The 13814-nt window shown below is 42.9% G+C and overlaps 1 protein-coding gene across 7 annotated transcripts in view; it reads right to left on the reverse strand.

Moving 5' to 3' along the window:
- The window catches only part of OSBPL3 (oxysterol binding protein-like 3), a 171109-nt gene that overhangs the window by 73691 nt on the left and 83604 nt on the right, over positions 1–13814 (reverse strand). The window lies entirely within an intron of this gene.

The following is a 13814-nucleotide window of genomic DNA, read 5'->3' on the forward strand; positions in this document are numbered from 1 at the left end:
TGGTTGAAATAATGATTTAGTTGAAAACTAACACCCACAAATTCTAGTATTTAAGTATCAGAAATCTTGAAGCACTAAAAGGATGGTTTTGCAACAAGTATCATCCTCTTTCCCTAGAAATTTGGTTTTTCCCTCTTTTGTTTCAAAAACTTTTCTTTTTTGGTCAGTTGTTATAAATAGCTGGTACAATTAATCATCCCTTGTTAGCTATTTAGGTTATTTCAAGTAATTGAAAAAGAATTTTAAAAGAAATAAAAAAGGAAAACACTAAAAATTCTGAAAATTTATTTTAAAATGCTTAAAAATGCATAAATCATTGCTACATTACCCCAAGATAAACCGAAATTGGCAATACTTTAGTGAATGGGAGAGTTGGTATTCATCGTTGTTATTTTTACATTTTTATTGGGATGTAATGTACATGACATGCACAAATTTTAAGAGTACAACTCAATGAGTTTATTTATACACATATATATTGAGTAACTACCATCCAGATCATATATAAAACATTTCCAATACAGAGTAATTAAGTTGGCTGGGTGTGGTGGCTCATGCCTGTAATCCTAGCACTCTGGTAGGCCCCGGCCGGAGGATCACCTGAGCTGAGTTTGAGACCAGCCTGAGCAAAAGTGAGACCCTGTCTCTACTGAAAACAGAACAATTAGCCAGGCATCCTGGCACCTGTAGTCCCCCGGCTACTCAGGAGACTGAGGCAGGAGGATCCCTTGAGCCCAGCAATTTGAGGTTGCTGTGAGCTACAATGATGCCACTGCACTCTACCCAGTGCAACAGAGCAAAAAAAGAAGGAAACAGAGTAATTAAGTTTTGACGAGCATGACATTTTGGCCAAAATTCCACTTGGACTAACTTGCTATGAGTCAAATCTCCCGCCTACCAGCAGGTGGTACAACCAAAAGCCAAAAATACTGGGCGAGAGACGGTAAGGCTGGACTGGCACCAGGAAGCAGAAGGCAGTTAGACTCAAGTCCTGGGACACAGGCAGTCTAACGAGGAGGGCATGGAAACCGCAGGGTGTCCCGGGTGGCTCTGGCTCGATTTCTGTGTTGTTCTCAAGTTCAATACATGGGATCCACCTGGTAACAAGAACCCTTTCCTACTTTAGCAACTGAACTCTTTATATAATGATCCTGACAGATCTGCCTTCTTTCTGATGGCACTTACTGTCAATGGAATTAAAGGTACATTCCAGAGTGTTGAAATATCACGGTGGCATCCCAAGATCTGGAGTTGTGAAAGGGATTTCTTCAATACAAAGCTTAGAAAAAAGATTCAGCTTTTAAATTCGAGGACTTTTTTTCCAGAAAGGTAGTAATGTTGAATAAGACTTCTTTATAGCGATTATTACCAATTATTCAAAGTCACATAATTACAATCAGACAATAAATGGAGAATGTACACCACACTTCCCATCACTTAATAACCCCAAAAATTCTGCTCAAATTGATTTTAGCTCAGAAAGCCTTTCCTCAAAATTTAATGTTTTACCTGTCTAAACGTTAATGAATCTTTATGGTCCTCAAGTTAAAAATTCCACCTCCTCCAGAGGAAAGTACTAATTTCATCCCTAGAGGTTCCATCAGTTTTCCACCTTATTGTCCAAAGGATCACCACTTTCTCATGATAATATCCACGAGGTTTTATCATCCCTGCTGGACAACAGGCTCCTTGAAAGTATAACGGGTCCAGTTTAGTTCTGATTTCCTCATAAAGCCTAACCTGCTGTCCTGTGACAGCATCTGATTGACAAATGAATAAACCTAGTCCTGGAATAAGGCTGCAAACAGATTTCTATCCTTAGAATACCATAAATCGGTATGCATTTGAAGTGTGCCCAGTATCTTTCGGCCAAAGGACATTTTACAAATTTGATACAACACATTCATATGAAAGAGGGGTGTGTGTGTGTTGTTGTCATTGTTATATAAAAATCCAAGGCTCGAAATCCTCTGGAAAGAATTCTAAGTGGATCAAGCCCTTTTGATTTGTTTTTAGACTCCCAGGCAGAAGCGACCTGCTGAGCGCTAATACTAAACAATCATGCACATCTGCTCAGTGCATTCAACTGTGTGCCATGCAAATGCCAAGAGAGATTAGAGGTTATTGAATACTTTACAAAACTAAAAAAAAATTGATGAGATCATACCTGTAGTATAAAGGAAAACGAGAAATAAATCTCAAAACTGTTTCGAGGACTCATGTTTGAACTGGATTTCTCCTGAACTCTTGAGACACAGTACATTCCTACCAATGCACCAACATGGAAGGCAAGGAATTAGAGTGGGCTTGTTGGCCTTTAAGCTGAAAAAGGTTTGCAATTTTTTTTCCTACAAAATATCATGTTTTCCTCATTTAATCTTCTACCTGGGCTCAGAACTTGAAACTGTTTCCAGGTTGGAAAAGCCAGATTTGAAATATTTAAGAAAATGAAGGCTCTCCTTGACCGAGGAAGAAAGCAGCATAGCCAACTCCTTTTCTGGACTCGGCGTCCGAATCTTCTCCCTCCCACCTTCCCTGTCACTGCCCTGGAGTCATGAGGCTGAAACCTGAGAGCCAACATCCAGCCTGGTGGTTCTCAGTGGCACTGGCACTGCTCCCTTGGAGGCACATGGAATCTTGGGGGCACTTTTTGTTGTCCCAATGACAGAGGGATGTCTCTGGCATCTAATGGCCAGGAGCCAGGAATGCTATCTGTCCCGCAAGGCCTCAGTCTTGTGCAATGAAAAAGCTGTCCCACATCCTGAAAGACTTTCCAAAGCGCTATTAGACATTTTTGAAGGTAAAAATGTGCTTAAAATCACTGGAGTGTACTGAACTCTATTTTGCACATATACGGAAGTATTTTTGCATGGCTTTTTATACTCTGAATTCTTGGGGATGCAAGCACTGCATAACTGAGGGAAGACTCAGTTCTTTCTGGAACTTTACCAAGGTTGCCCACCCTTTTAGAGAAAAACGTTGCTGAAGGCCACGCCACTCGTGTTATTAACACAACACACCTGTATTGCCTGCATTCATAGCTGTTGCTTTCCATGTATAGCTTTATCTGACCACTCCCTTATGTCTTCTAGTGTAATCATGTCTGGACTTTTACATATTGAAATATATATTTTAACATTAACCATATGCTTTGAATTTTCCTACATATTACAGTAAAGCACGATGTTGATGTTTTCAAAATTATGTGTTAAATACATTAAATTAATAGTCAATTTCATTTGAGGAGAGTAAAGAAGTGATTAAAATATTGTTCATAATAAGGGGACACTGGTTAAGGGGATGATGGGGTAGGGACCGCTGATGATCCAGGCACAAACTCCCTGTACTGTTTGAGAAAGAATACCAGGCCAGGATGCAGTGTAGGTGAATCACTTTGAAAACTGTAAGGACTTTAATATTTTCTTATGGGTAGGTCCTGTTGGTTTCATCTGTAAGTTCTTCTTCTCTGTCCCCCAGCCATCACCCTAACCCAGGATCTCACCCATTGATTCCCCGCTTCTACCAGTCGATGACCACTGACAGGGCCCCACAGGTCCTATCCCTCATGCAATATAAAAATGCAGATGACAAAATCTTGGTCTTTATTTCCACTTCAGTGATTTATTTATATTGTTCCAGCCTCCCAGAATCTTCTTTTATTTTTTCTACCCATGAAAACTTTTCAGGATTTTAGTTCCATTTCTACCTTCTTCCACAAAATCCCTAAATTATCCAAACCACATCAGTCATATATTCCTGTAAATTACAGCAGTATTATTGTCCATTACCAGACAATTGACCATTTAATTAATTTGTGATTTTTTTTTCATTTTTATCTCCAGTGCTTTGGTCTTTTCCTCCCAAACCATCATAGGGATTATCTTTTCAGCTTGCTTAGAATCCCAGCAAAGTACAAAGTACACAGTTGGTACTAAAAGAATTCTCCTGGTTTTATAATTGTTGGAGTCTCCAACCAAGTAAATGGCACAGGGGGGTTGGCTTATAAGGAGGTATTAAGCTGTATCCACAATTCTACACAGCATGCCATTTATAATGCAAAAGAATAGTGCCTCAGGACATACTATCTAGTAGGGTTGATTGAAATAATACATAAATACAACAATATAAACAATAGTAATATAAAATGATTGGAGAGCACTTTCCAGCTGAACAAGACAGAATTCTTGTTCACTACTTAAAATAGTGCACCGTAGATATTAATAAATAAATGCTGAAAGAACTAACAAAGCAATTATAATAGCTAACAGGTATTAAGCATCTTTTTTTTTTTTTTGAGACAGAGTCTCGCTCGGTTGCCCCTTGCAGAGTGCGGTGGCGTCATCATAGCTCACTGCAACCTCAAACTCCTGGGCTCAATGGATCCTCCTGCCTCAACTCCAGCCTATAGCTGGGACTACAGGCTCACACCATGATGCCTGGCTAATTTTTCTATTTTTAGTAGAGACAGGGTCTCACTCTTGCTCAGACTGGTCTCAAACTTCTGAGCTCAAGCAATGCTCAGCCTCCCAGAGTGCTAGGATTACAGGTGTGAGCCACCGTGCCCAGCTAAGCATCTTCTTTATGTCAAATAGTGTGCTAAACACCATACTTACATTCTCATGCTTAATCTTTGCACAACCTTTCAAGATTGGATCTATTAGTATCCTTATTTTTAAATGTGGATAACTTCCCTGATGTTATAAAGCTACTAAATGGTAAAGCCACCCGACTACAGAACCTACATTTTCAATCATTCTGCTGCATATTATAGCATATTGCATTTTTACTGTAGTTTAAATATGTAAATTCTGATAATGAACAAGGAGTGAATCGCATGGGGCAGGGAGATAGTGGTGGGTAGACCCAGGAAGTGGCCAAGACCCTGAAACAATCAGGAGTTAAGAAGCAGTGCCGTGTGGATGGAGGCAAGTAAGGTCTGTGACCCTACTCAGAGCTGCCATGCTTCCTATCCTGTAGTCCCACCAAACAGGGATGAGAAATTAGCCTGAGAATTTTAACACTGCCAAGTCTTTGCATACTTGCTTTTTCATATCTGGAATGCCTGCTCCATCTACCTCACAGCCTGGTGAATTCTCATTTAGCCTCAAACCTCCTGCTCCAGGCAGAAATGCTATCCCTCCCTGGCGACAGTCAGCACTAACACAAACCTCCCTGGCCTTGTCTGCCTCGAGAGCTAGAATGCGGGTTCGGTGAGGATAGAGGCTGCACCTTATCTATTACCTGGGAAATAGGGGCCCTGAATAAACATTTACTCAATGAGTCTTCCAAGCAAGTGGGTATAAAAAGCACCCCTCTCAAAGCACTCAGGGTGTGGGACTTTAATAATGTTGCTGGATTAGAGTGAATTGGTACTCAGGGCAGAAAAAAAGAGAGGCTGGTTTCTCTTGGCTCAAGGGACCAGGTCTCGGGGAGTGGCTCTTGCTGTCCTCCAGGTACCCAGCGACTTAGGAGTAGCTGAATATCCTGAGAAATACAGTACAGGGTGGACTTGGGCCCCTGGGGAGATCAAGGCCCTGCTAACTTAGCCCAGCACTGCTGGGCCGATGTCTCATCCCATGGGTGTCAGGCTTAAAGGTCACCATGAATATCAGATGGAGAGAAAAACATGGCAGGGGCTGGGGGAAGTGACTTCTTAAGGTTTTTGCTTGCGTTTAACTGAAGATAGTCTGGCACTGTCATCTGGCGTTAAATTCAGTCTGTTTTACTGAATGTCTAAAATGTGCCAAAGATAGAAAGCTGCTTTGCAGTTGGAAAGGCAGCTAGCATTTACTCATGCACATGAGTGGGCCAAGTTCATTTCCATATTGCTGAGTGCACGAATGCAAAGCACTTCCCCCAGCGCAGCTGTTTCCACGGTGTACATCTCCCAGGCACCTTTCAAATGCTGAATCCTCAGTCGCTGCCCTTGCAGTGATGTCAGGAACAGAAAGCGATTTAAACTTTCATTCTTCCTGCTGCTGAGAAATGTGGGAAAAGGAAATTTTGTGGCTGCCTCTATCTGGCATGACTGGAGAGTGGGTTGTTCTAATTACTTATTTTGTCTGTTTATCAGGTTTTTAAAAATCACAAGGCAATACCAGGCATTAAATCACGTAGAGCATAATTTAATCAATCTTTAATGATTTTCAAGGCATGTGATCTTCAAGAGCCCATCAAGAAAGCCTAAAGATCATTTATTACCTTTTATGATTGTGCTTGTCAATAGATTTCCAATTAATAGAATGACAGCTTTAATTGATGTCAGACCAATTCTGTACTTATATTTCAATCACTGAGAGTTGGAGTTGTTGCTTCTTGTTAAATGTCTCTTTCTCAACTAAGAGTTTTGGAGTACCAGCAGGCCTCAATAGTAATTAAACAAAAGAAAAAATTAGTTGTGTGTGAGAGCTCATTCAGTGCTTCTCAAACTGTGATGTGCACGTCAATCACCTGGAGAGTGTCAAAATGCACATTTCAGTTCAGCAGGGCAGGGGGAGGCCTGAGATTCTCTACCAGCACAGATGAGGCCGCCGCTGCTGCACCACAAGCTCACGCAGTGCAACCACGTCCAGGAGACCAGGCTGCCTGGAAGAACTGGGGTTTGACTTGACAGACTTTGCAAAACCAGCTCCTTCCTAAATCTTCTATCACAAACTCGTGTCATATTGAACAGCAGCATTAGCTTCCGCCTAGTAACCTCAGGTACAATCCCTGACTTTAGGAAATAAGTGAGATTAAAGAAAAAAGGAGACTGAGCAATGAAGTGCCCACTTGGATTCTGAAGGCTACATGGGGGCGGCAGTCACCAGCTGCCAGCCGTCACTGTCCTTCCTCTCCCCTCACACAGGGATGTAGCTCACCAACCAGATGATTCGGGCCCCCAAAATGTTTCAAGTGCTATTACTTGGCTAGCCACACACCAACAACACCGGTGCCTTAATTACTTAGAATTAGACAATGGGAGAATATCCCCCAGTCCTGGCAGCGATGTCTTGAGAAAGCACGGAGCGGGGGAAAGGAGTCCTCGATAGTGACAATGGGGACACAAAACCCGAGAGCTCTCAGCTCTGTCGGTGGCTCCACCTAAGATCATTCCCATCATGAGTTTCTCAATAAGAGAAAAATGCTTTCCCACTGTACTGACCACTGATGGCTGTATAACTAAAATAGTGTTAATAAAAACATTTCAACGCACACACAATGACTACACCTACCCCGTCGAGCACTCCCTCAACATCTATGGCTGCGATTACTCTGGCACTTTTTTAATATTTGTTAAATATTCCCCTAATTGTACCAAGCCCCTTAAGGCTATGGATGGCACCTTCTATGCACTTTTCTTTCCAACCCATAAAGACATCCAAACCATAAAAGTCATTCTGCTCTGGCCACGCGGCCCACAGGGTGGTAGCAGTGCTTTATAGTTGTTATTATGGTAATGGTTATAGTAATAAAAATAACAACTACTATTTTTTAAATACTGTGTGCCTTGCAGTGATTCTATAATGGAAGTATTATTACCCTCATTCTTCAGATGAGAAAATTGAAGCTCCCAAGGAGTTTGCCCAAGATTGTAAACTATTAAGAGGTGGAACCCATTTGTGGACTGAGATTGGAGATCACAGGCAGAACCTCACAGCTGAACATCACTCTGGACAAGATCATCGGGAAGTAGACGATCACTTAGCTGCGTCCATCCAGGGCCACCTACTCCGCTACCAATCCCATCCCTCATCCCCAGCACTGCTCTCTCCCCGAGCAGAACAAGCCTGTCTCTGACAGCATGTCCCTGCTCTCCACATGCATAGGTCTTGGCAGTGGAGAGAGGACAGCTCTGTCCACCCAAAGGACTCCAGGGTCTCTTCTGGACTTTTTTTTTCTTTCAGGGCATACTGTAATGATTGGCTTTTCCCCACAGAATCAAAGATTATTTATTTTAAAGAGAATGGGGAAGTCATCTACCCAGCTCCTTCATTTTTAGAGATGTGAGTAAGGACACATCTTGTGTGCTCAGGGCCATAGAAATGAACGAAGGACTTCTGAGGACCAGGACCCAGGCCTGTTGTCTCCAACTTGGTGCCCTATCTGTGACCTCTTCCCTAAGAAGTGTTTGTTTCCACAGCGGCAGATGGCCTCGTGGAGGAGATTCTGGGCTAACTCACCACACACAGCACATACCACGTGGGAATGCGGGAAGTCTCCAACCCAGACTCCTGTGTGAATGGCACGGGGGCCAGAGGTGAGAAGGTGGGGATATTTTTGTTCTTCACTTTATATTTTCCAGCTCTGTTTTAAACAGGCTGGGTGCAGTGGCTCATGCCCGTAATCACAGCACTTTGGGAGGCCAAGGTGGGAGGATTGCTTGAGGCCAGGAGTTTTGAGACCAGCCTGGGAAACATAGCAAGACACCATCTCTACAAAAAGTAGAAAAATTAGCCAGACATAGTGGCACACACCTATAGTCCCAGATACTTGGGAGGCTGAGGCAGGAGGATCGCTTGAGTCCAGGAGTTTGAGGTTGCAGTGAGCTATGAAGACATCACTGCACACTAGCCCAGGGAACAGAGTGAGACCCTGACTCAAGGAAAAAAAAAGAAAAAGAAAAAGAAAAAAACCACACCACCCCATTCCCTACTGCTGGCTGCTGCCAGCTGATAACAGGGTTTCTCTTACAGTATGCTCAGAGAATTTTTTCAGAGCTAATTGAAATTTGCAATCAGAGACACATTCAGGTAATTAATGCATATATGATTGGAATCACAGGAGTAAGTGGCAGAAATATAGCACAATAAACTCTTCCTTATCCTTGATCCAAATCAGCAGTAAATATTTTTCACAATACTACACAAGAATAACTGCTTCTCATACTGAGAACCTAGTGACAGGTTAAGATCCCAGATAACCTTACGAATCAAAGAAGGAACAACTTTAGTGCTAGGTATGTTATAGTCCAGTCTGTAACCCAGCTTCTCCTTAGACCCTATCAAAAGTCTAAAGCTCATTACCAGGAACTAGAGATCAAAGATGTAAAACCAAGTGCTGACCCTGAAGGAGTTAATATACATTAAAAATAAAGACACAACACATGGTGGAAAATTCGTAAATGCCAAACGGGAGCTTCAAACCAACCCACGCAGAAGCTCAGGCAGGCACATTCACCAAGGCTTAGATCCACGTGAGCTGCCACTATGGCTGTGAGCTGGGACTCCCAGAAAAGTTGACACAGAGCATATTAGTTTTCTGAGGCTACCCTGATGAATTGCCACCAATGTGGTGGCTTAAAACAATAGAAATTTGTTCTCAACAGCTGTGGAGCTAGAAGTCCAAAATCAAGGTGTTGGCAGGGCCACGCTTGCTCCTGAGCCTCTAGGGGAAAATTCATTCCTTGCTTCTTCCCATTTCTGGTGGCTGCCGCCACGCCACGGCATTCCTTGGCTTGTAGCTCCATCACTCCAATCTCTGCCTCCATCACCACATCACTTCCCTTCTCCTCTGTGTCTGTCTTCTCCCCTGTGTGTTTCTTATAAAGACACTTGTCAGTGAATTCAGGGCCCACCTGGCTAATCCCCGATGCTCTCATTGCAACATCCTTAAATTGATTGCATCTGTAAAGGCCCTTGTCCCAAATGAGGTAACATTCATAGGTTCTGGGATTAGGATGTGCCCACCACACAGGGCAAGAGGGACCACTAGGCCAGGGACGTGCCAGGAAGGTGACTGATCTGGCAGAGGAACAGAGAGGGGGTGATTTGGTTGGATGCAACTTGTGTATAGGTGCAGAGAGAAACGCAGCTGTACTCGACAGTAGGGCCAAGGTGGAGGCTTAGAGGGATGTCAGATTATCCTAGGAAGTCTTCTGGTTTTTCCATCCTACTTCTTACGTGTCACTTCCGGCCTTTAGTATTTTAACATCATTGAATTACTGTAGTAGAATTTCCTCTTCCCAGGAAAGAACTGTTGAGTCAGTTACATCCAGTATCTGCATAGCTGCTAAGTGTACTCTCAACATCGGGCCAGGTTTCTGCCTTCCTGTAGCTGGCACTGTGGCCACTGCCAACCATAAATAAATCCATTTATTTTCTTAAGGCATCCCATGCAGTTTTTAATCAAACTAATAGTTCTAAAACCCATTCAAATATATTTGCCGGGCTTGTCCTGGAATTGCCAAACAGTATAGACAGTCCAGCAACTTCCAGAAGTGTTAAGATTCAGTTTCTCCTGCTCCTCAGAGAGAGGAGGGTAGCTCACAGCCTGTCATTTGTGGACATGGAGAAGAACAAAGAAGCCCCCCCACCCCCACTGTGCAGCGGGGAACCTGAGGCCTTGGGGCCAATGTGGCCTTCTGGATCCTTGAATTTGGCCTCTTGACTGAATCCAAATTTTACAGAACAAATCCTTTTAATAAAGGTCACTGCGACAATGACCTCTTCTGATATCAAATGTTTGTTTCTTTCTTTATAAGACTTACTTACAAGGACATATATTGAGAACTGAGTCTGATTTCTTTGCCCTTCCAGCCTTCAGGGTGTAATGTCACAACCATAGGTATGGCTAAAAGGGCAGCAGTAAGGAAAATAAAAGGCCAGAAAACGAGAATCTGGAAAACTAAACTCTAGAAAATATACAGTTAATGATTTTTCTCTGTTGGGCCCACCAGAAAAAAATAGCTCCAGGCCAACAGGGGTCAGGAAGGCTGCTTCGCTCACCTATGTTATTCTTGGCCCCTCATTCACAGAGGTGTTGGCTGATGGAGGCTTGTTTAAATAGCCATCACTGGTGCATAAGGCACAAGGAACTTGAATTAACTTCTGAAGAAGTCTTCTAGCATCTAAAGAAACCCAGTGCTCTCTAAATAGATGGTGGGCCTGGTCCCCTGCCACTTACTAGCCACGTGACTCTGATCAAGTCAGTTCATATCTCTGGGCCATACTTTCTTTCCAAAGTGGAGAAAACAACACAGACCACACTGGGTTATTTTGAGACTCCGACGCACGGCATGAATGGCTATTATGAGCTGCAAAGATGCTATCAGATAGTTTTAATCTCCAGTGTCCCTAACCGACCCTTCCTCTCAGAGCAGCCTGGACAGAAGCCAAGCCGTCTGCCCCTGCACGGTGGGTGCCGCTTGCTGCGCAGCTGGAAGGATGGAGCAGGGACGCAGCTGTAGTACTTGCTTGAGGGCTCCTGGAACTCCCCTGCTCACTGAAAGTGAATGTTTACTTGTCAAACACTTACATAGCACTTCCTACCTGCAGGCTCTCTTCTAACTAAGCAATTTGCACCTCATAAGAAACCAAGGCATAGAGGCATATATACCTTGCACAAGGTCAAATACCTTATAAACAGCCCAGGATTCAAGGGCCATCTAGCTCCAGACTTCATGCTTGCTGCCTTCATCTTTTATAACCACCAGAGGACAATGTGACACAATCGTGATGTTCCCAAGGCCCCTCCTCCCGGACTGGTCTTTCCAGGGCTGTTTATTCAGCCCATACTTACAAAAGGCAGCTGGTAAATCTCAGTATCTCCAAAGACATAATGAATTAAAAGAAATAAATGGGACTAAGCATTTTCAATACCCAGGCAGCTGAAATTACAAACACCTGAACATTATAGCTTTAATTCACTTTGCTCTCGTTGGCATATTCGCCCCCATTAAACTCACCTATCTTATGGGTTCTGGCACTCAGCCCAGGCTGGGCTCTCTGGAAGGTAGCATAATCTAATAGCCTGCATGGATAAACTCTCAGGTGACCCTGGGAGACCTCAAGCCAACTTGGATTAGCCCAGAGACAGCAGGGTGACAAGAGTGAACTGCATAATTGTATGGGGACTCACCTAGCAATAGATCTTTCCATTCCAAATCCCCTGCAATTGTGAGTGGAGCACTAGTCATTAGTTTGGCAGGATTCCCTTTCTGATTTCTGACTTTCATGCCAAATGCTAACAACACATAAAGAAAACAATGGAGGCTGCCCTCTTCACAACCCATAGTCTTTCCAACCGGAGTTGATTTCTTATTGTTGATGGACCGTCTGCTGTCACAGCTTCACATCTCCCTGCTCAGGGCCTTTTAATAATAGGTTCCTAACAGATACTGGTTGAAGAAATAAAACTCAGGGGTATAAGACTCTTTCAATAAAGACAAAAAATATTCATTCATCTTTATCTAGCTCAATCTGGCCTCTGAAATGTGTTACTTTGAAAGTTCTAGGAAGGAAATGTAAGGGGGCAGTGGGAAAAAAACGAGGAAATTGCAATTACTCATATTTTACAGGTTTTTAAATAGCAATTCTCCCTCCCACTTAGATATCCTTCAACCCACTTAATATATCTGCAGAGCTCTGTGAATAGTAATCTCTCTACCTAGCAACTGCACACTTATTCATTCATTCCTTGCATCTGCACTTACTCAATGGCTCCACGCGCGAGCCCAGCCTGCGAGCTTCACGTTTACTATTTTATTTAGTTCTCAAAAGTAAGCACAATTATCAGAATCTCACAGCTGAAAAGCTGAGAATCAGAGGTATTAAATAAAGGTCGCCCAGCAGGCAAAAAGCAGAGCTGATGTGAACACAGGTCAGTTTCAATAGTCCTTACTTTTGTTCCACATTTTCAACGGAGTAGTTCCGTCACAGACCACAGGCAAAGCAGAACATTTACGGGGTTCATCATTTGCCAGAATAAACTCAATGGAGAGGTCTTCTTCTTTTTTTTTTTTTTTTTAACAGGTCCTCACATATGTCCCTGGAGTGAGGGAGCTTAAGAATCTGTGGGCTTTTTGCCCCCACGTGCTCCCCTTGTGTATCTGGCCATACATTCTAACCTACCCTGACGGAAGGATATTTGCTGCTGGTGTTCAACAAATTCAGTCCAATAATTTGAACAACAGTTTGTATCTTCCACATGCAAAGCCAGGTTCTGGGTCCTGTGAGAGGTAAAAAGATACAGCAACAGGACCCAGTACGCAAAGAATCATATACTCCTTAATCAATGAATTAATCAAAAGAGTTGACCACATAGGGCAAGAGGACTGCAGTGTTAAGCATGGCGTTAGCCAAGCTCAAGGTTCCAAAGCAGAACATTTGTGAAGGGCTCTGTCAAATCCTGTCCAGGGACCCGGAGGAACTGGGGTGTTCTATTCCTCTGTTCCCAGTCTCTCGTGAATCAACTCTACCCAGCCTTGCCCCCCATAGCACTGCCAGGAAACCACTTGGCGCCAACGACCTCCACAACCCACAGTCATTCTCAGGCTTCATTTTATTTGACTTATCGTTGGCTATTTAAAAGTAACTTAATTAAAGTATTACGACTCACATATTCCTTGTAAATGACCTATAATTAGCATATACTATTTTTATAAAAATTCTTTTAAAAGTTTTACAGCAATAAATGAAGATTCTTGCCAAGGAAATGACAAAATTCAAAAGGGCAGTATGGTTTTACTTGGATCGTCTAGCTAAAGGAATAGCTGAGCCAAAGCCTAGGATGGGAAAGAACATTGAAGACAAGATCAACTGAGAACCCCACAAATAACAGGGCATGATTAAGATAGAAGGAACCAACAACCTATTTTTTGCATAAGCTGGATCCCTTCAGTTGGGAATTTCCTACCAAAAAAATAGATTCCTGTATGGTGAAGGCACCATATCTGAAAAGTGGTCTATTTCAAAGAGACCCATTTCTTCTGCAGAGTATCAGGGTTCTTTTTTTTTTTTTTTTTTAAGACAGAGTCTCACTTGGTCACCTGGGTTAGAGTATAGTGGTGTCAACATAGCTCACAGCAACCTCCAACTCCTGGGCTCAAGCGATCC

The sequence above is a fragment of the Propithecus coquereli genome, unplaced genomic scaffold, assembly GCF_000956105.1.
Source record: "Propithecus coquereli isolate 6110/MARCELLA unplaced genomic scaffold, Pcoq_1.0 Scaffold156, whole genome shotgun sequence".
Taxonomy (NCBI): Eukaryota; Metazoa; Chordata; class Mammalia; order Primates; family Indriidae; genus Propithecus; species Propithecus coquereli.